At 37.0% G+C, this 23352-nt stretch overlaps 1 protein-coding gene across 2 annotated transcripts in view; it reads left to right on the plus strand.

The window, feature by feature from the left end:
* Prkg1 (protein kinase cGMP-dependent 1) overlaps positions 1-23352 on the plus strand; it is a 919569-nt gene that overhangs the window by 863471 nt on the left and 32746 nt on the right. The window contains exons 1-2 of one of the 2 annotated variants that reach the window (XM_048338779.1): positions 4789-4792; positions 17722-17729. The exons of the other annotated variant lie outside the window; for it this stretch is intronic. The gene's annotated coding sequence lies outside the window, so the exon portion shown is untranslated. Of the gene's footprint in view, positions 1-4788; positions 4793-17721; positions 17730-23352 lie in introns of those variants that run through there. 2 annotated transcript variants of the gene reach the window in all.

Below are 23352 nucleotides of genomic sequence, written 5' to 3' on the forward strand. Positions count from 1 at the left end.
TCAGACTGAGGAAGCAAAAAATATAGAAGACTAGGTATGTATTGAATGGGTTTAAGTCTAAGAGTGCAAGTGTATCGTAATGTCTGGTTAAATATCTTAGGGATGGATTATGTTCCAAAACAGAAGTACAAAAAAAAAAAAAAAAAAAAAAAAACTCTAAAATTTCAACTTTGAGGCAAATATTGTACTCGTCTGCCCTCTTGTGGCGATGTCCAGAATTGACCAATTACTAATAAGTAGTACAGGAAACAAAGTGTATCCCGGGAGAAAGACTGAATTTTCCCTTTGCTTACTTCCTCTAACTAAAGGAAGAAGATGCCTAGGGAAGTTTGACATTCTTCAGACAGATAGAAAGATGGCCAAGGATTTGGAGTGTAGACAATTTGGCTGGTGGTTCCTGATTACATATACATATCTCTCTCAGACACTTTTCTAACAAGAAAATTACCAAGCACAGAATGGAACTTTCACTTTCTATCACATGCCCCCAGAGGGATGACAAGACATTTAGGGGGCGTTAGGAGAGGGCTGCTTTTTCCTTTTTCATTCAACAGGCTCCAGCTTGGTTGGGGATGGGGAGGGCGGGCCGGGACAGGGAACTTGATTTTTTTTTTTTTTTTTTTTTTTAAGGAACCAACATCTAGCTTCTAAGACATAATTTCACATGAATCCTCTGAGATCTTCTAAATCTAATTACACCAGCATAGCGATTTTTCAATTGAATGGTCCTAGTTAGAAAAATTATGCAAATGAGAACATTGAAACCCAGGCTGCCCATTTTCTCAGTTTTACCTGACAGTGTTAATTGGGTCCCAGATCTCGACAGCTTTAGTAGAGCTAGTGCAGCAGAGTGCCACATAGATTTGAATTCCTAGTTCACAGGTGGCTGATGGTAGACATTTCTTCCATGGCTTTGAAAGGGAAGGGAGAACTCAGTCTTCATAGAGTTATTTTTTTTTGTTGTTGTTGTTTGGTTATTTGTTTTTCAGGTCCTATTTTAGTCCTCTTCTGAGAAGTAAATAAGTTGAAATGTCTCTAACATGTTCAAAGTTGTTTTAGGTGAACCCTGTACCTCCTTATGTCCTCACACAATACTTCTAAAAAATGTGAGCTTTGCATATATGAAAGTCCCATTTTACAAGGCAGCTGATTGGCTTTAACAAGACAATGCATTCTGATACCCCAACGGAGAGACTTTCTGAGTCTGGAGATTCTGTTTCACTTTTGGAGAGAGCAAACCCTATAAATGGCTTCCTATATGCTATTTGAGTTCCGGCCTCCAATGATGGCGATACAGAGAAACAGCTGTGGTGTGGGAACCCTGCGGAGCTGTGTTTCTCAAACCACAGTTCATGAAAGGGTGGCTATGGAGCCTGTGTTTCTCTTTCTTCCAAAATAGCAGCCCAGGCTCCTCTGACCTCGCCTCCTTCCACCTCCGAGTTGGGGGTAAGCCAGCTGAGGAATGAGCTGATCCTATTTCCTCTGTCTGTATTTATTTTTAATCAGACAGGAAAGGGGTACATATCCTGAGAGAGGCTAGCATTCTCTCAAAAGATCTGTGTAAAACCAGTAATAATAATAAAATACCAAATAAAATCCTAAGGGTATAAATTAAATAAATAGTTGTTCTGTGTTACATCCCAGATGTCAGAAAAATGAACATATATAATATATTAATAATATATACTTATAGAATAAATTCTCTTAATTTGGAGATTAATATCAGAGAGGAACTGTGGAAATTCCCTTTAACTTTTGTATCTTAATATACCTTATTTCTACTTTCCCTCCAAGTGGTATATAGAGTTAGATTTAATTATTCAATATAGTGTAACACCAGCAATAAGCAACATCAGCCCCTACATTTACAGTTTACTCCCTTGCATACCAAGGATTAAATGATACGCACAGGAACGACAAGCATGTGGTCTGCTCTCTGGCCCCAGATGGTGGCTTGACACACTGATACAAATGCTCTCTGTTGACGCTCTCCTATTGATAGTTTGGACATCTTCCCAAAGGCCGTTTTAGTAAGGACAGCATTCATAGCCCTTGTTTTCCTTCCTCCTTGACGCTACAGCTTTACTTCGCATGAAAAAATGGAAGTGTAGCCTGCCAGGGTAATCCCCCTGTCATACCAGCCTCTTGAGAGAGAGGGATCAGGAGGATCATGGATCAAGGCCAGCAGTGTTAGGGATGGTCCCATAGTAAACATGTCTGCAGCAGCGAATCGGGAGACGTAAGTAGAAAGATGACAGTCTGTCCTAGGCAAAAACAAGACACTATCTGACACTTTCTAGGCAATGAAGCAAAAAGAGCTGCAGTAGGGGTGCTGGTGACTTTTTAGGGCATCTGCCTGCCAAGTAGAAGGCTATGAGTTCAAACACCAGTATCACTAAGACATGGAAGGAATAAAAAAGAAAGTCAACAATAAAATAATGAAATCACTATTTGGGGTCACTCCAAATGGCTTCTCTGATGGAATTCATGCTCTTGAAAAATAGGTGGATGTAGTTTTTCTAGCATAGGATGAACTGGGGGTTCTCAGTAGTTGACCCCTCTCTGGGTGGCTCCTTCATGTACAAGCAGATCACACTCACTGTGCCACATGGAAATGCCAAATCCAGGAGATTCTCAAAAACAGAGGCAGGAAGACAAAAGATGACAGGCAAGAATTCTACAATGCTGGCAGTTTTTCGTTGGGGTTTTGTTTGTTGCTTTTTCCTTTTATTTGTCCAACCTCTTATCAAGTCTGATCTGATTCCCTTTGGCTAAAAATGGAGGGACCCAGTTACAGGAAGAATTGCAAGACAAAATTCGAAGCTACAGATCTGGAGTACCCACTACCTTCATCTAAATAGAAGTCTTAAGAGCTAGTGTGTGTGTGTGTGTGTGTGTGTGTGTGTGTACATATATATATATATATAATGATTCTGTAATTAGCTCTCTTGAAAATATGTCTGTTGGAAAAATATAAGTGATTATCCTGACCTTCCTTCCTTCCTTCCTTCCTTCCTTCCTTCCTTCCTTCCTTCCTTCCTTCCTTCTTTCTTTCTTTCTTTCTTTCTTTCTTTCTTTCTTTCTTTCTGTCTTTCTGTCTTTCTCTCTTTCTTTATTTTTCTGGAATTCTTTCTGGTAATTGATTTTTACCAAAGTGATGTTAGTTTCCTTTAGTTGAAGAGCCAAGTGAGAAGACCATTAATGTTGGGGTTTTCTAGGGCATGGCCTGAGCGCCATCCAGCCCCATCCATAGCCAATTGTTCCTTAAGTGTTTTCTAAAGGGTGGGCTATATTCACAAGCTGTTGCAGACCTGGCTGCCTGTGTTACTTGCACCTTACAATTTGATTTAGCTTTTCTGTGATTCCATCTTATTGGTAACCATTTGAACCAATTTCTATCATTAATGGAACCCTATCTTGTTCATACTAGACATTTTCTTTCTCCTAGCACCCTGTCCCTACTTTTCCAATTGTAGGAAATAAAATGTTGGCCCAGCATAATTGTGCCAGGCAGGACAGAAATCACTGAGTTGAAATGCTTTGTCATGTTTTGTTTGTTTTGCCAGTTTACTTAGATGAGCATGCAACAGATCGGTCAATTCTTCTGTAACTAGATGAATTCTGCAGTGGAAAACTAGATAAAGAATGAATGAGAGCTTAAAGAACATATATGTATTAGCTTCTTGGGACTGCTGTAACAATTTACTGAAATATCTGATGGTTTAATACATGGAAATCTATTTCCTCACCTTACTGGGAACTGGAGTCAGAAATGTTGTCCGCTTATGCTCCTGTGAGGGCTGTGGAGAAGAGACTCTCCTTGTATTGCCCTAGATTGCAGGGCTGCTAATAGCCTTTGGTGTTTATTTGCTTGGAAATGCTTATTCCAGTTTCTACCTCCATCTTTACATGGCTGGCCTCCAATTTTCAATCCTCCTCTAGCTGCCTCCTGAGTAGCTGGTACACAGATGTTTACCATCCTATTCAGAGTCATAATATAAAGATACTACTTATTGAGTTTAATCCCATCGAATCCAATATAGCCTCCTCTAAACTAATTCTATCTGCCAAGACCCTGTTTCTGAATATGGTCACATTCTGATGTTCAGGGTTGGAATATTGTTAGTACTCATTCCACCATGTGCACATTGTGCTAGGTAGGTTTTAAAAATGGCTTCTTGCCTTCTGCTATTCATAACTTTTCATATGTTTGGCTACTGGTTGGCTGCCAGATTCCCATTGGGAAGCTTATGATCAACAAAATACTATGGAGATGGCCTGCGTGATAACTGATGTTTGGACACTATGATTTAAAACATGTACTGTTTGGGGTTGCTCACTCAGCAGTAGGTAAGTACTCCATCATAGGAATGCTCAAGTTTCCTGTGAAGAGGTCCAGGTAGGAAATAAATGAAGCCCCTGGCCTCAAGTTGAGCCCCAAAATGAACTACCTTGAACTGAGATCATCTTGCCCCTGCTAGTACTTCAGATGATTATAGCCTCAGTCAACATCCTAACTAAGCCAAGACAGAACTGTCCAGCTCCTCTAATCTTGAACATCAGAATAACAAACACTCTGAGATAATCAACATTTCAATGGCTTAAATTCAGCCACTAAGTGTATGAGCAATTTGTTAGACAGAATTATGCAACGAATACATATTTTGTTCCTTGGGGGTATAAACAAATCTCAAATGTGAGGAAAACATTGGAGTAGAAAAATGGCAACAGCTGGAAGGACACTGAAACTTTGAAGAAATATAGAAGGAATCTACAGGCCTTTGCAGAGGCTGTCAGTGAGGGCTTAGGAAAGGTGAGGAAAGTTTTACTGGAAACTGGGGGAAAGGGAGCCCTCACTATTTAGAATATAAAAACATAGTAACACTGTCACCCAAGATAACAGAAAATACCACCAGGTCCAGTGCATTGAGCCATTTGATCCAAACATTTTTTCAGACAAAGGGCTATAGGTTAACTTGATTTGTAATGCTTCATTTCTTCTCCCCATGGTAAATATAAAAAAAAGGGATATAAGGCCCGAGTTACAGCTCGCTTAAATAAAGCCTTGCCTTGCTTTTGCAAAAAAAAAAAAAAAAGAGAGAGAGATAAGTTAAATGAAAGACTGTCCAACATAAATAAGCCAAGACTTCTAGTTTAGTAATTCATAGTCTAACTAGAGGGAAAATGATAGTAACATTAAGTGGTTTCCAGAAAAAAACCAGGACATCATTAGGAAATCATAATATAATTATACAACTGAAATTTTAGCTAGGTGATCTTTTGTTGTAACATCAGGAATAATTTCATGCACTGTCTTTGAGAACCATATGGTCAGACAACAGAGTTCTGGGAAAGCCTTGTAATTCTCTTCTTCCACACTCTGCACAAAAGCACAAATGGGCAAAGAACATACCTCAGAATGAATTGTGAATGTGGCTGTTGTATAAAATGAATGCTGATCAGATTCATCATAAACACAATTTCTAAGAGGATGATTCTGACCAAACATAATCAGTGTGGACAAAAAAGGACAGAGGCAGTACAAAGGCACAGGCAATGGGAATACTGCTTCCACTAGGGAGCAGGGTAGAGGACAGACATGGGTAACCTTTCATGGTAAAGGAAGAATGACTTAGAAGGGGGGAAACACACACACACACACAAAAAAAAAAAAAACAACAACATGACAATCTAGAGACAGATCTAAGAGGCCAGAGAGAGTTATTTCCAGGTCTTACTACCAGTGAAGGATCAATGAACCTGCTTGCTGCTGGATCTCAGTATTTCTTCAGACAAGTGAGTGTATGTATTGAAATCAGGGTGAAATCAGAGTAGGGGAGAAGGAGATACGTAGCTACTTCATTCTAATTGCTTTTCATAGAGAGAAACTACACTAAGGGATCATATTTGAGGACTATATAACAGAACTGTGGACTTAGCTGTGTTACAGAGTGAGAGGCTTTGGGGAAGGCAAGTTAGTTTTTCTTGTGTCCAACATGTAATACGGGGCCAGAAGCTGCCCTGTTGTAGCTTTGGGTTTCCAAAATGGCCCCCAGTGGAATGCACCTCACGCTGTGTGCTCATGTAATCTCTTCTCACTGTGAACCATAGTTGTCCATGGGATCAGTTGAGTGCTGTGGATCTAAAGTGTGTCTGATTTCTCAACCTGGATTTTAAAGGTATTGTGAACTACATTATTCTGTGAGATAACTTCATCTGAGGGAACACATCAGCCGCCATGTTGTGTGGACACTTGTGGAGAGGCTCTGTGGAGAAGAACTGGGTCAGCCACCCAACAACTTGTCCCCATACCAACACAGCAAGTGACAACCTCAGAAATGGGTCCTTCAGGAGGCCATCTGCCCCAGAGGACATCTTGATAAAATCCACGACAGCACAGCCCAGCTAAGCTGCTCTCAAATGTGCCACTCACAGAAACTATGACAAAAATGTTGATCATTATTTTAAGCCAATAAATTTGAGATAATTTTACCATCAGATCAATAGCATACAGCTCAATAACATAAAGCACAGCATTCAATATGAATAGAATATCCTTTGCATATCACCATTTTTGTTGTAGATAACATATAACATATAACATATAAGTAGAAACCCAATAAGACCATTTGAAAAACAATATGAGTATGTTATTAAATTCTATTACCATTTTTCCATTAATTTTTATTTACTAAAGTATTTATATCAGTTTTCAGTTACTCAGTGGAGAAAAAAATCAGTAAATGTGCAATGCAAAATAAGATATTTTTATTCCATTCTCATATAGAAAAATGATGACCACATATAAAATGAGACCTTTAAAAAATCAACAACACTTGTTGATTTCCTATTATGGAATTAAGCTATTTTGCAATAATACAAATGAAGTTACTATTTCTTCAAGTTATCTTTATTCTTACTAAAAATTAAAAGCCTAGAAATGATTAAACATTTAGGAAGAGTAGAGAATTTTGTGCAGTTGGGGTAAGCACCCTGGGAACTGAGAGAGAACTTTGAGAAATAAAATGAAGAGTGAGTAGGTATTCATATGAAAATGTCTGAAGAAGTCAGGCCCTGGTGGCTCACATCTGTAATTCTACCTATGTAGGAGGCTAAGCTCTAAGGATAGTGGTTCAAAGGCAGCCCAAGCAGAAAAGTCAGTGAGATTCTTATCTGTAATTAGCCACCAGAACTGGTGGGTAAAACTGGAACTGGTACTGTGGTTCAAGTGGTACAGAGCTAGCCTTGAGCTGAAGAGCTTAGGGACAGTGCCCAGGCCCAGAGTTCAAGCCTCACAACTGACAAAAAAAATTTTTTTTAAAAAAAGTTCTAGAGAGTTGGAGAAATGGCACATTGGAGTTTGGAGCCTAGGGAAGGTAGAACGGCTAGATTCAGCTTCCAGATGGCTCTTTTCAGGAAATTACATGGATGGAGGAGGCAGCCCTGCCTCATAGTAAGCAATCTGATGTCACTTCCCTAGAGTCATCTCACTGATTACTCAGGTCATCTTACTGATGCCAGGGGAGGGGAAGGCTTTTAGGAAGTCCAAATCTCTTATCCAGGGGAAATGTACACTCTTCTTCATGTGAAAAATCAGGTCGCTTTTTCACCTCCACACTGCACCAGTGTCTGCTCTCGCTAAGATTAGTCTCCAAATGATGCCAGTTGATTGAAAACTTATTACTGTTCATGAACATCATCCACTATCACACATGTTTCTACCTACATTCAAGAAAAATTGTATGCCAGTATCCTTTATTTGATTATAAATATTCGTTGACACAATTCTTCACCACTGGAAACTCTAAATAAAATTAAAATACAGCATATTCTAGGGAGGTAAACTAGTAGGTATGCTGAGTAACACTTGTGTAAGTATCTAATAACACAACTTTGTGTGAGATTTAAATGATAGTAAGTTTTAAAGGATTTAGAGGAAGGCCTGCAAAAAAATACAGTTAGTAAAACAAAATTACATTTTTGCTTAATGTTGCTGCCTTGGACATGTTGCCTGGAACTCATACTTTAGTTTATCCCAATTTTGTCATGGGATTCATTTTCATTAGCTCAAATATAAAAATACTCTCAGCTGTCCTGCCATCTAACCTTGTGAGTAGTCAGTCTTTTGAAACTGAGTGTTTCCAGTTGTCTCACTGATGAATCACTAGACTTGACCGATTCCCACATTTTCAAGCATGCTAAGTTACCTTCCTTTTCTCCTCATTTTCCCTTTAGATTATCTTCTCTTTAAAATGACTTCCTTCTTCCCCCATGTTTTTAAAAGGGAAGTCATCTAACAGATCAAACAAAACCCCTTGGTCTCAAAAAGTGGCAATGTTCAAAAAGAAATGTACTCATTACCTGACATATGTAAATATAACCCTTCTGTTCATCATGCTTACAATACAATAAAATTTAAAGAAAGAAACCTTGATTCCCCACATCCTTGCTTTATCTGTGGATGTGTCTCTTTGTTATCATTGGTGAATGATGCTTAGAAATATGGTGTCACCCACTCCTCACCTCCTATTCTCCACTAAGGCTTTCCTTCCCATTGCTCTATCAAAGCCAACAGTGACTTCCAGGACTGAAGTGACTTGTTGATGATGATATTTCATCTCTAGTGACCTACGTGTAGCTTGTGACACAATAGACCACTTTTTCATTCTTGAGAGATTTTATTTTCACTTGGAAAAAGGAAGGCTAAAATTGAGGGTGATAGGATTAAATATGAGTCAAGTACCTCATTTTGTATTTTTAGGGTTTTTTTTTTTGTTAGTACTGGTGTCTCAAACTAAAGTCCTTGTGCTTGCTGGGAGAAATGTTCTACCATTTGAGCTATATCTCCAACCCTTTTTGCTTTTAGGTACTTATCAGATAGTCTCATGCTACCCAGGGCCAGCCTCAGATTCAGATAATCCTACACGTCATCTCTTGTGTAGATGAAATTTCAGATGTGAACCAACATGCCAAATGTGTTTATTAAGATGTAGTCTCCATAACATTTTGCCTCTTTTAGTCTCAAATTCCAGTTCTCTAGGTTTCTGCTCTCTTGAATAAATGAGATTACTGGTGTGAGCCACCATACTGGTCTTAGATATTTTGTGTATGAAATAAAATGAAACTCACTATAAATTTTTAAAAGACGAAATTGAGAGTAATAATTTGATCAGGGTAGATTATATTCAGGTATGGAAATATACATTGTAAAATTCCTCTGTACACTTAATACATACTAATAAAAAAGAACTATTTGCAACCCAAATCAACCACTTTGTGTACCACCTCAGTTTAAGCCACAACTCTTATCTATATTACTGCAATGCTCATCATTATTTTTCTGCCTTTGTTCTTAGAGGCTTTCATGTGTGTGCGTGTGTGTGTGTGTGTGCGTGTGCGCGCATGTGTGTGTGTGGGGAGGCACATGTTCCAGACATGAGGCATGAACTCAGGGCCTGGATGTTCTCCCTGAGCATTTGTGGCCAAAGCTAGTGTTCTGTCACTTGAGTCACAGCTCTATTTCCATCTTTTTGGTGGGTAATTGGATTATAAAGAATCTTTAAGACTTTTCTGGGGCTGGGAATATGGCCTAGTGGCGAGAGAGCTTGCCTCATATAAATGAGGCCCTGGGTTCAATTCCCCAGCACCACATATACAGAAAACGGCCAGAAGTGGCGCTGTGGCTCAAGTGGCAGAGTGTTAGCCTTGAGCAAAAGGAAGCCAGGGACAGTGCTCAGGCCCTGAGTTCAAGGCCCAGGACTGGCCAATAAAAAGAAAAAAAGACTTTTCTGCCCAGGCTGGCTTCGAACCATACTCCTCAATTATCAGCCTGCTTTTCCCTGCTTTCTCTTGGTTCCAGCCACTATTATTAGTGTAGACCAGACTCTTCAGGCAAGTGTACTCTGTAGTCCCTCTTTTCTCTGCCCATTATACCCTAACCCCTGGTTCCACATGGTGCACTCTCTACTTCCTTCTCTCTAAGGGAGTGAGCTAAAACTAAAGCCCATTTCCCACAGTCCTTGTTTATCTGTAGCATTCACCACCACTTAACATAGAATTCATTTATTTCTTGTTTCCTTCATCAGCATGTGAGTCATATGAGGGTGAATTTTTTTTCTATTTTGTCCACTTCTACAGTTTCAGCTAATACCTGTAACAATGCTTGGAATCTGTTTATTTTATAGTTACTTATATTAAAAGTAGTTAATGGAACCACTCAACTGCCCAATTCTGCCCAAAACACATTATTTCCTTTCTGTTTTGACTATTATACTTAAATTACTCCAACTGTCTGAGATAATTTTAAAGATTTGTATGTTCTATGGTCTTAGTTGGTTTAAGCTGTTTGCCATGGTCCATCAAATATTTCTCAGCATTAAGAGACTTGCATAGTTTAGCAATCACAAGTCAGATAGGTGATGCTAAAAAGGTTACAGGATGTTCCTGGAATCATAGTTTGTTATTCTGTTGTTAACCCCATGATAATTTCTGTCAGTCTTTAACATAGTTTCTACTTATAAAATATGCAAGGTGAAGGTCATGTCTTGCCAACCAAGAGAATATGCTTTGTTTTTTTATGTCATTGAAATATTATTTCCATGCTGAAAAATAATGAGTGAAAAATATGGGTCATAATCAGCCATGTAATGGGTCATACCTTCCCCAACCAAGAAAACCTCAGAGGTTGGAGTCAATTGAAAAGATGGCGGAGTTTGGTCAGAGGAGGCATGTGGAGTGTCATTTCTATTGCACAAATACAGAGAGTAGACTTAAGACCTTGTAGTACTCTAGAACAATTAGGTATCTTACATACAACATGTAAGTATAGTCCATAATCCATGGAGAAAAACACTGAAGCTTTTATGAGTAAACTCAGTAACAGTCCTAATCACAGCCTGAAATTGAGGTTTATTTTGAATTCCTTTGAAATGTACAGAAATTATCACCAATCATATATATTGGTAATACTATTATCCAAGAGTAGAATGAAATAGGTAGATACAAAAATCCCAAATAAAAAATTTCACCATCTGTCTATTAATTAGAGCAGTGATAATATAGTTGGAGAATTTGAAAAGGTTCAAGATTGAGGTGTAAATATCTTATTTTACTTAACATATTATCATATTTTAGGGGAAAAAGACAGTAAATGAAAACCACAGCAATTGGTGCTATTTCCAAATTACTGTCACACTGTAAGACATTTTATTTTCATCTCACAAAGAAATCAGTAAGGAAATATTGCTTACCTGACGAGTGGTTAGCCTATAGGAATCTTTTGTTCTTGAGATGAAACATTTTGTAAGGATAGATTGACCATATAACATAGAACCTTCTAGTTTTTACACTTGGATGCACATTGCTTTTTCTCTATAGATTATGAGTGAGAAATTGTTTTGTGGAGAATGAAATAATTGCTATTTTCCTTCTTAACTTTATGTTTCTAATTTCAGATCTCCTTCCCCCTCCAGAGGAACTTAGTGATGCCATAGCTTTAATGTCTGTTTTAGCTGCAAATCTCAAAGACTCACTTTCTGTTAGAAAATCTAAAGCAGGTGGTATACAATTTCTCCTGATTTGGAATTCTTTAAAGGCAAGTAAATTGGAAGTTCAAGTGCGGGTACGTTATAAGCTGATGTCATCAGCCCAGTGACGTTTTGCCGAATAAGAAGAAAGCCTTGCTTTCCTAAAGCAGTCATTTGTACCACCCTAGCTTTCAAACACATCACCGCCATGACCATTACAGCCTCATTTTCATTCATCTTTAAAATCTCCAAAATAATTCTTGCTTGATTCTGATTTGGATTTTCAATAGAAAGTAAAAAAAAAAAAGTGAAATAAAGAGGTAGCAGCTAAACCAGTGATTTAAGCCACTGCATTGCTGATCTCAGAAGGACTCTGGTCTGGAAGGAGAGAATCTGAACTAAACAGGCAGGGACTTTTGTTTCCATATTCTTAGGGAAAATCTTGACTTGGAAGTCCTGCCATTACTACTTGTCTGTCTAAGCTAAATGAATGTTTTACAAAATATAGACAATGATATATTCAACCTGGAAATTAGAAGCCTAAATTAAATCATTCTTGCACAGTGGTTCAAAATGTTGTGTGTGCTTCCTGTCATTTGTACCTGAGAAAGCATCTACTCTTTACTAAAGCAAAGCATGTGCAGTGTCATGTAGTAGGTGCTCAGTTAGCATGGAACACAGGAGCATGGAATGATAAGAGATTTGTGTGCATGGTAAAACTACTGCTCCTGATTGTGGCTTAGCCTACTTCTTTCATGTGTTTGTTTAGAGAATGAGGATGTAGGTCCAAACCTGTGGAATACAGACCAGGCTCTTCAGGTCAGAATCACTGGGCACAAGTGGGTGGTGAACAGTATTTTCTAGACAACATAATTATAAAACCTCTGTAGTAAATGGGTTGCTAAGCCTTATCATATCAGTTTCATCTCTCAAAAGCATTAGTTTATTTATGAATATTTTTTCACCAACATGGAGCATCCTCATGTGATGTTAATTTTATTCTGTTTTGACAATAGAGTGAATAAACTCATGTGACATGATAAAATGTTGCAAACATGCTTTGATGAACTCTAAAAAAAATGTGTACTTAAAAAAATTGCTGTTCCTGTCAGTAAAGTGATTTAAAAAAAAAAGAAATTCTCTATTTTGTAAATTTATTTTATCTTCAAAACTTACCTTGGGGAATGTTCCCCTAATAAACATAACTCAGTGGGACACATTAGAAATCTTGTAAGGCTGTTGATCAAAGGAATATTTCTACTTATTTGCCCTAGCCAAGAGGATAGATTTGACATTGAGCTGTTGCTTACAAAAGTCTTCTCACCATGAGGCCTGCACAGTGTCCCTTTGCATGTTCCTAGGGGAATCACTGAGGTTCTTTGTACCACTGGAACTTGGCAGGGTCTTTGCCAATGAGCTGCACAGCCATCTCAAGAGGGCTGTAAGGAATACTTCATATGGACTAAGCCCAGGAAAGGGGGAGAGGGATTTATTTGAAAGAATGTGTCACTGAGTGGTTTCTTGGCTACACATCATCCTCCAGAAGGAACACCCCGAGACTGTGAACGCCTCTGGAGAAACTGTTTCAGTCATTTCCAGGCTCTGGATGGCGATGTTTGTTGCCTGACTCTGTTTTTATTGCCTGACTATGGCTGAGAGTATGGTGTATCTTCTGTCTCCTACAAGCTCAGGGAATAGTTGAAGGTAAGGATCTTATGATTCAGTGATGTGAGGATTTTGTGTTCATTCCTTTCTTCCATTTGATGGCACATAATTTCCAAATTTCCAAAGAGTACAGTAAACTTGTAAAAAAGTATAATCAATTGAAATATTTACATGATACCCTCACTTACTCCTTCTAATAGAGGACTGAAGTTAGGTTGTAGTAACCCCATGTTTTGTTTATCTTCCTTCAATTGCATTTTCAGTTGGTTCATTTGATAACAATGAATTGTCTATAAGGTAGTTTAGAAATTGAATGACAAAAACCACAGAAGTCACATTGTATATAGAAGCAGAATGAAGAGTTGACAGAAATCACTAATTAGGACAATTTGAATGAGCAACTTGGATATTGGGAAAGGAAACTGACCCCAACATTATAGTTTCTTTGGGTAGTCCTATGTGTCCAAATTAATTTTACATCCACATGAATAACAACACTGTATGTATCTCTAGTCAATTTGCCAGCCAAATCTTCTTTGGACCTAACCAAATGTGTGGATTGGAATCAGTCAAATATAGATTAGCAGAAAGTCCTTGCTAGTCATAATAAGGAGTGATTATACACAGAAAACTCCATCAGTGATCATCTTTTTGAATGATTATTAATGTTAGTGATCTTCTATTGTTCCACATGCCGTATCTTTTCCCCACTAATCAGCTGAAGAGAACTGAAGTGCAGATGGGTTAAGTGGCTTCTTCATGCCTGTACTTAGTGACCAGTAGAGTTGAAATTGCTCCAATGTGACTGACTTCAGACATTATACTCAAGTCATTATATATTACTACCTGCTTAGGTACTCACTGCTCACATGAATACATCATAACCACATTTTTGATAAACTGTTTTGATAGCATACCTTCACGTTTGATCAAATATTATGCATGATATAGTTTTTTTGTGTCATATGAAATATATGTAGAAGCACAGACATGGAATGTATGAAAGAATTGCCCTTTGAGTGTTCTAATTATTGATTCTCTAATTTATCTTATTTAATTGTTCCAGAGAAATGTTTGTGATCATTAGATTATATCATATTTAATAAGCAGAACATTGTGCTTCTCCCTGGAGTATCCCCACTCTTGATGGTGCTAGTTTACCAGGATATCACTGTTAAAGGGAAATTCTTACTTGATCAGTGCTTAAGAAATCTTTGATCTGAAAAGTGTCACACTTGGCTTACTGTACCTAATATTTCAAGTAGCTAATACTTAAGTATTTAAAGATTGAGCAGACTTTGGCTGATTCTTGATGCATTCTTATGCTATGTTACAAATCTTATTAATTACAAGAAAGGGTTTATCTCTGAGCAAATATGATAAACTGTTGTGTTTAAGAATAGACATATAATCTAGGCTCTTCTACTGTTCCTTCATATAACAGGATCTGAGAATGGGACTCATTCAAATGAAAATGTCTACTAGTGTTTTCCAGATGTAGGAGATTAAGGGACTTGTTACTCAGAGTTCTGTTGTTGTGACAAAAATATCTGAAAACATGACTTAAAGGAGGAAAGGTTTGTTTTGGCTCATAATTTTTGAGATTTAGTTCATCATGGTAGGGGAGAGGAGCTTACCAAATAGTGGGCAGGAAGCAGAGAGAGAATTCCTCCATTACTGAGCTTTCTCCTTTACTCCCTATTTATTCTATCTGGCCTCCTTACCTAAGGAATGGTTGTTGCCTACTTTTAGGGACAATCTTCCTGCTTAGCAAATCCCTTCTAGATAAATCCTCACAGACACCCCAGAGGCATACTTTATGGAATTCTTAGGTTCTGCTCAATCCAACCAAACTGACAACCATGATTAACCATCACATGAGGTCATAGATTAGAGGACAAGGTGTGGTGGAATGGGAAGGAGAATTACTACAGAGAAGGAGGAGGGAAAGGGAAAGCTGTGAGAGCTAGCTCTTTCTGCAAAGTATACATCTCTCAGGATTCTTAATATCCCTGAATTCTCACAGTGTAAGTGAGCTTCATGGACATGTTACTGATAACTTTTTTGTATTAAAAAGGAAGCTATCATTCAATGATCCTGAGCCAAATCCCCACTTTTTGTTTGCCCATTACATTTCTGGATTCTAGAGAGGGTGACAGGTCATTTTTTTCATTTACTTCTTACCACATAATGCATTTTTTTTCTTTTTTTGTTCTTTGGTCCCCTGTAACCATGACCACACTTTTAAATATGCTGTCAATGAATTTAATGAAAAACCTTTTACAGATTTCCTTTTTAGAAAAATCAGAACTAGTAGGCTCCAAGAAAGGGTATGCCCTGAATTTTTCTAAAATCATAGGAGAACCCAGAAAAAATTCTGAGACTGAGTCCTGTGCTGGTGACTAAACCCTGTAATCCTAGCTACTCAGGAGACTAAGATCTGTGGATCTCAGTTTGATTTGAGCCTAGGAAGGAAAGTCTATGATATACTTATCTCCAACTAACCAGTAAAAAGTCAGAACTGGAGCTGTGGCATATGTAGTAGAGTGCTAGCCTAAGCACCAAAGCTCAAGGAGCTTTTGCGTTCAAGCCTTTGGACTGGTATACACACACATACAACACACACACAGACACACAGACACACAGACACACACACACAGACACACACAGACACACACACACACACACACACACACACACACACACACACACCACAATTCTGAACCCTGAAATGAAACCTGATTTCCCTTGTTTGAGTCCTGTCTGAGCCATCTATTCCCAGTTCTGTATTTTGATAAAGTAGTTTGATTAAGATCATGATTAAGACTAATTTACATTTAATTAAGATTGAATGTTCCTTATGAATCTGAAGAGAAAACTTAGGCTGTCTTTGCTCTTCCTTGTATTAAAAATATAGGTTCTGTTGAACACAGAGCCTCAGGAAATTGCAGTGTGAGTTCTTAGTAATGGGATAATTTCTCTGTACTAATTGGGAAAAGTATGATGAGCAAGGAGGATGATACATCCTCACAGGCCCGGGTTGTTACAGAAGAGTTCTGGTCACCTATCTTCCTGTTCCTTAATCCTTTGTTTCTCTGGATTTGGTAAGCCAAACTATGACATTCATCGACTGTGGGTCATTCTGATCTACAATATAAAGAACAAACAAACAAACAAAACTGAGAACCAAAGGCTTAAAAGGCTTGAGAGGAGAAAGAGACAGAGTTACTAAGTCTGAAATGAGAGAAAGTATCCCAGAGCAGTAGCTCCCTGGGCTATTCATGTAGATGAAGAAGTTTGCTATTCTGGTATATATAAAGTATACTAGACACACATTATTTTTGTGCTCAAAATATGAACATCACAGAATAACTTAATAAATTAATTTTCTCTTTTGGGACAATGATTCAATTAAATAATCAATACTGAGGAGACATTTTGCTATTTATACGTAGCCAATTTTTTTCTTCATTATAGTTGATATACTTAACTTATTGTAGAGCACCAAATCTTTATTTAAGATTGTGTGGTAATATGTTTCAGTCAATGCATTTGAAGGTAGTATTGTAGGAACATTTGCTCACTCAGGTTGACAATTATTGTTTGGTTGTTTGAATATTAAAGTTTCTCCTCTGAGAAGGAAAGTACTTTTCCTTTGAGGAGTTTACACCGGAGCCTGTGATATAAAAGACTTTGTAAGTACTGGGCTGCAGGAAAGCTACAATTATTCTTGAGTATAACAAAAAAAGGTACTGAGTTTTTATGCTTTGCTTTTGTTTTAAGGTTATCAGGATATCATAAAAATTGAAGAGAGAGAATAAGACACTAAAAAAATGTCAGTTCAAGTCAGACATCAGTCTCCAATATCTGAGAATATTTTCCCTTAATCAAAACATTTAAGTTCTGTAGAATTACTTCCTTTAAAAAATGGAAAAGGTAGGAATAAATGAACACTAATGGTATTGATACAGATATTGAACAATGTAAATATATTGTGATACATAAAGATTAAAAAATAGATAAATCTAAAATTCTGTAATTTTTCTACTCTCTTTTTGAAAAAAATAAATTTATTTTTAGAATAAGAATGAATATGTCATGATATTAAAAATGCTCATGTTCTAGTACTACTTCTTCTGATGTTTAGTTATCAAAACCAATATTTTATCAGCAACTAGTTTATTCAATTACATAATAGAAATAAAAGCATTTGCTATCTTACTTTCACAGAGAATCAGCAAAGATAGATTAAATGAGAGAAATTTTAAGTGCTCTCTAAATGTAATATAGGTGCATTGCTATCATTCTGTGTTTAAGTGTGTGTGTGTGTGTGTGTGTGTGTGTGTGTGTGTGTTACAGTGTCCTAGAGCTTAAATTTAGAGCCTGGGTGCTGTGGTTAATTGAAGATAAGAGTCTCATAGACTTTCCTGCCTGGGATGGCTTCAAACTACAATCCTCAGATCTCAGCTTTCTGAGTCATTAGAATTACAGGTGTGAGTCACTGATCCCTGGCTATTTAAAAGATAGGTAGAAAGCAATGTCCCTGTGTGTTTCCGTGGTCCTCAAAGGTATGCATTTAAAAAATAAAGAAATTTATCTCATAATTTGATAACTACCTTCCCTCCCAGCAAAGAGTCTTTGTATGTGCTCTCCATAGTTTAGGAATAAAAAAAGCAAATTAATATTATGTCAAATTCCCTACAGTAAATATACCTTCTGAAGAAATCTGACCTAGCCTAACACTTCAGACATTAAGTGACTTTCAATCATTTCTTTTTCTCCAAGTTATTTCCTCTACTAATAAAGCAATATTGTATGGCCAAATATATTAGAAATTATATCTTTTGGTTTAGAATTCTAGGAGTAGCATTTATTATTTTTATAGGGTTTATTAAAATAACAGCAATAGTGATGTGTGTGTGCACACACACCAGTACTGAGGCTTGAACTAAGGCCCTAGGTGGTGTCTTTTAGCTTTTTTTCTCAAAGCTAGTACTGTACCTTTTGAGTTACATCTCCACTTCTGTTCTTTTTGTGTTAATTGAAGATAAGAACTTTAATGACTTTCTTGCGCAGACTGGCTTTGAACTATGATCCCCAGATCTCACCCCCCTCAGTAGCTAGTATTACTGGTGTGAGCCACCAGCACTTGGCTCTAATAAAGTTATTTATTTTTAAAAATTTCAGCAAATATAAGTTGCATTACATACCTAAACTACAAAAGAGTTTACTCATTGTATTGTTCATTGAATTCAACAGGTATTGACTTTCAGAGTTTGAATGCCATTGATATTTTGCATATGACAAAGTAATAACTTGATTATAGAAGCTACTTGTTTTTATTTTAGTGACCATGCTATTAAATTCCTAACATTTGAGAAACAAGGAAAATAGGAACAAGAACCACTAAATACTTTTCATATATTCAGTCAATGTAATAACTCATGATATTAGTAGTCCCATACAGTTATCCCCAAATCACATTCCTGACAAATATACAAATAAGCATTATTGGTCCACTTTCCAGTGTTCATTCTCTATAGGAATTTTTTTTTACTACATTTGTATTTATTTTGCCAGATGTGAAAATTACACAATTCAAAAAACTTTTATTAACTCAAGAAATATTACTACAATGCTTTCTGCCATAGTGGAAAGTGATGCTAGTGTATGGCCAGTTCTGTATCTTGCATGCACTGTAAACCAGGAAGGCATATTCTATGCTGGAAGTTCTCTTTCTGAAAGGACTTACCCATTTTAACTAGTTCTCTGGACATGTATTTTCAGATATCAATGCTCTCTGATCACATTCAATCTAAAACAAGATTTGTAAGCTTTTCCATAGATTCTCAAATAATCTCAGATTCTGATTTGAACTCAAATTTATGTTTACTAGCACCCCTAAAAATGCCTAAATATTGGGCTGGGGATATGGCCTAGTGGCAAGAGAGCTTGCCTCATATACATGAGGTCCTAGGTTCGATTCCCCAGCACCACATATACAGAAAACGGCCAGAAGTGGTGCTGTGGCTCAAGTGGCAGAGTGCTAGCCTTGAGCAAAAGGAAGCCAGGGACAGTGCTCAGGCCCTGAGTCCAAGGCCCAGGACTGGCTAAAAAAAAAAAAAAAAAAAAAAAAAAAGCCTAAATATTGAACAAATCAGGACCTGGAAGGACATAATCATTAGCAGAACCAGGACAACAAGTCATGTACTACTGTCTATTGCCAACACTGTCCCCTGTATCATTTTTAAATGCATAGTAAAGATAAGCTGTCTGTCTGACTTACATCTTTCTTACAGATACAATGAGAAATTCACTTATAGATGAAAGTTCATGCATGTTTGCTGAAACTCTTTATTTTTACAGTGATTCCCCCAAACTGATTAACCTAAACTCAAAATGAAATGGAAATATGCTTAAGAGTAGATGAACTCAATCAAGTGATTGGTATAAAGATTAGGACATGCTCATGTATCTTTGCCTCCTGATAGCTAGAATTATAGGAGTATACCATATGCCCATCCTTGTTTAGTTTTTCTTGGAGATCTAGAGTACACTTAAGTATAGATTTTGATGCTAGATGAGCTGATCTAAAGCAAATGAGACATGTGGCCTTATTATTTAACTGGCTCTTGAAAAAAGTTCCCACATTTTTATTAGCATCAGTTAGACATACAAGACATTTTGACATACCCATGTACACATACAATATACCTTGATCAGACTTGTACATTCCATTCCTCTCCCTCATCTCCTCTTCTGTCTTCCCTAATCAATTAAGATGCTTCTATGTTTCATTTTCACTTAAGTACCTAAAGTATCCTTTTGCATATTTACCCTCCTTCCCCCTTGCTGTTTGCCCTTCTCCTCTCACTAGTATTCCCATTCCACGTAGGACTTGCTTTAAATTGACAACTTGCTTTTACTCATAACTATACTTATGTTACATTGGAGACTTGTCCTTTACTTTGAAAAGTACACATACTATTATAGATTTATTACGTATTGATGAGATGAGTTTTAAAAATATCGTAAAGATTTAAGTTCCATTAGCCTTGTTCTGGATGAATTATCATTTTTACTGCCAAATGTATATGGAGAAATGTTAATTATTTCACAATAATATCAGTCCCAAGCCAAAGGTGTAGCACAAATTTCTTCTAATTTGAAATGATGAAGTAATCCATTCATGAGTAGTATGGCAATTACACATTACTTTTTACACTAGATTTTTATTTCTTGTTTTGTGGAAGATGTTATTAATGGAAGAAGTAGAGACAGAAAACTAAATATTTTTTATAAGAAATGTGAATTATACTGTGAAGATTAGTGGCTGTGGAAAGAAAGAGATGAGGAGGGACAGAGAAATATAGATCATTATAGTACTGGCGGCTTCCATTGTCTCTACTATTATGGACAATTTAGTATTATCTTTAAACCTGTAGCTTTGCAATTCTTTTCTTTTCTTTTCTTTTCTTTTTTTTTTTTTTGGCCATTCCTGGGGCTTGGACTCAGGGCCTGAGCACTGTCCCTGGCTTCTTTTTCCTCAAGGCTAGCCCTCTGCCACTTGAGCCACAGCGCCACTTCTGACCATTTTCTGTATATGTGGTGCTGGGGAATTGAACCCAGGGCCTCATGTATACGAGGCAAGCATTCTTGCCACTCGGCCATATCCCCAGCCCCAATTCTTTTATTTTTAGATTATGTTTTGAATTCAATTTCAAAGCAGAATTGAAAAAAATGAAGGTGAAAATCAAGTTTATCTTGTTTCTTTCCACTAGTTCTAGAAATAAAAGTTCAATATTTCACAATGGCAAAGGTATCCAATAAGGATTAGATGTTGTCTGTGGTTTCTAGTCAGTCACCATAGTCCTAGATAAATATTATCATGAGAACTTTTTGAGAAATGATACCATACACCTGTCTTTTTCCCAACATTTTAAATCACTTATTGCACAGCTAGCTAGTCTCATGTCTTTGTTGTTTGGTTGTTTTCATTTCTTTTTTATTTTATTTTGTCAGTTACAGGGGCTTGAACTCAGAGCCTGGACACTGTACCTGAGCTTTTTGCTCAGCACTACCATGTTGAACCACAGGGCCACTTTTGGTTTTCTGGTGATTACTTGAGGATAGGAGTCTCACAGACTTTCCTTCCTGGGCTGGCTTTGAACTGGGATCCTCAGATCTCAGCCTCCTGAATAGCTAGGATTAGAAAGACGTTTGAGCCATGAGTGCTCAGCTTGTTTCCATCCCCTTCCTTTCCTTTTCCTTTCTTTTCTATTTCTTTGTTTTAAGCTGTGAATTGAACCTGGTGCCTTATGCATACTAAACATGAACTGTACTGTTGGGCCAGAACCTCACTTTCTACTGTTTTGTTAATCTGATTTGGGGCTTTGTAAGCTTTCAGTATTTATAAGCACAACACATATGGCAACATTCATACTTTTCTGGGAAAAGGGTCCATACTACACTAAAATACTATTGTTGTTATTTTAATTAAATATTTCCAGTCAATTTTTTATACCTCGCAAAGGACCATTTAAGAATAAGCTCTATGTTCATTTCCCCCCCCTTTTTTTTAAATAAGTAGGCATTAGAAACTATGTTTCTTACTGAATTTCCATTACACTTTTGAACTTACAGGTTTTAGAATTTATTGTGAACATGTATGATGATTGCATAATTAATGAAAAGAAGAAGCTTTAGAAACATCTTAAGTAGACTATGCTTTCCTATATAGTTTACTGACTCATGTCCTTATTTTGTTTTAAATATGTTTACATATTTGGACAAAGGGTTTTCAACTCAACATGTTATTTTTTAAGTAAGAAAGATATTAATTAAATAAAATTAATGTCTTAACAACTCAGCAATTAAAAAAAAAAAGAGCAAGAATTCATCTATGTCAGGCACCAGTGGCTCCCACCTGTAACCCTAGTTCCTCAGGAGATTTAAATAGTAGTTTGAAGCCAGCCAAGCAGCAAAGTCCATGAGAGTTATCTCCGGCTACCAAAAACAAAAAAAAAAAAAAACAAAAAAAAAAAAGAAAGCAAGAAGTAGAGATGTGGCTCTAGTGGTATAGTGCTAGCCTCGAAGAAAAATGTTCAGGGACAACACCCAGGTCTGAAGTTTAAGCCACTGAACTGATACACACACATGCATGTACACAAACACATATACACATGTACATAAACACAGACACCCCCAAACACACAACATACACACAAAGATTCCATCCATGTATCTCTTATACAACAATTTATTTAAGACTTTTGTGGACTGTTCTATATTTGTTTTATGAGACTGGTAAAATAGCATGTGCATGAGTTTTAAAGCATTTTAGAAACATCATTTCAATTTTTCAAAAAAATAGCAATATTATGAAGGATTTGATTATCTAGTTCACCAATAAATACTTGACCATTATAGACTACCAAGGAGTTTGATCCCAACAAATGTCCTCTTAAAGCACCTGTTGGAGTCAATTATGTCACTGGCTGTTTAAAAGGAATGGAGTTTCATTTTCTCAAAGCATAGAGAGCAAGCTAGTTGGAATGTTAGAAATGTACATGTACCATCTGCCTCTAAGCTCCATCCTCGTAAACTAGGTCCTCATATACTGTGTTGATCTTTTGATTGTGTTGTTAATAAGAGAGATCCACAGGATTATTAGAATTGACTAGTGGGTACAAAAGTTTGTTAGAGGGAGTTGATATTACTTCGCAAGACAATAAAAAATAACATTTTTTCATTTATATTTCACTTTTTTAAATTCTGGGACTCTGCCGACAATAAACATGTTCACAAAACCAAAACTGTGGTTGTAATATGAAGAGGGATAAGGATTCTTTCACTTGTCTCCCAAGTACAGTCTCAAATTGTGCTTGACTCTAGTGAAATACCTAAAATGTCACATTATCCTAACACCAAACATGCCTATGGCTGATTCACCTCAAATGTTGATGTTACACAATCCAGATTGGTGTCATTCTCAAGTATATCCATCATGTTCTATGTATAGTATAAGACAGAATCAAGCACTGTTGGGTGGAAGGTCATGGAGGAGGAATAGCTGTTCAACCCTTTAATTCTAAGACAGCTGAATTATTCCCTGATCTGGCTTTAGTTGAGTGGGAAGATCATCTTCATCTTTACACCTTCC

This window comes from Perognathus longimembris, chromosome 2, assembly GCF_023159225.1.
Source record: "Perognathus longimembris pacificus isolate PPM17 chromosome 2, ASM2315922v1, whole genome shotgun sequence".
Classification (NCBI taxonomy): domain Eukaryota; kingdom Metazoa; phylum Chordata; class Mammalia; order Rodentia; family Heteromyidae; genus Perognathus; species Perognathus longimembris.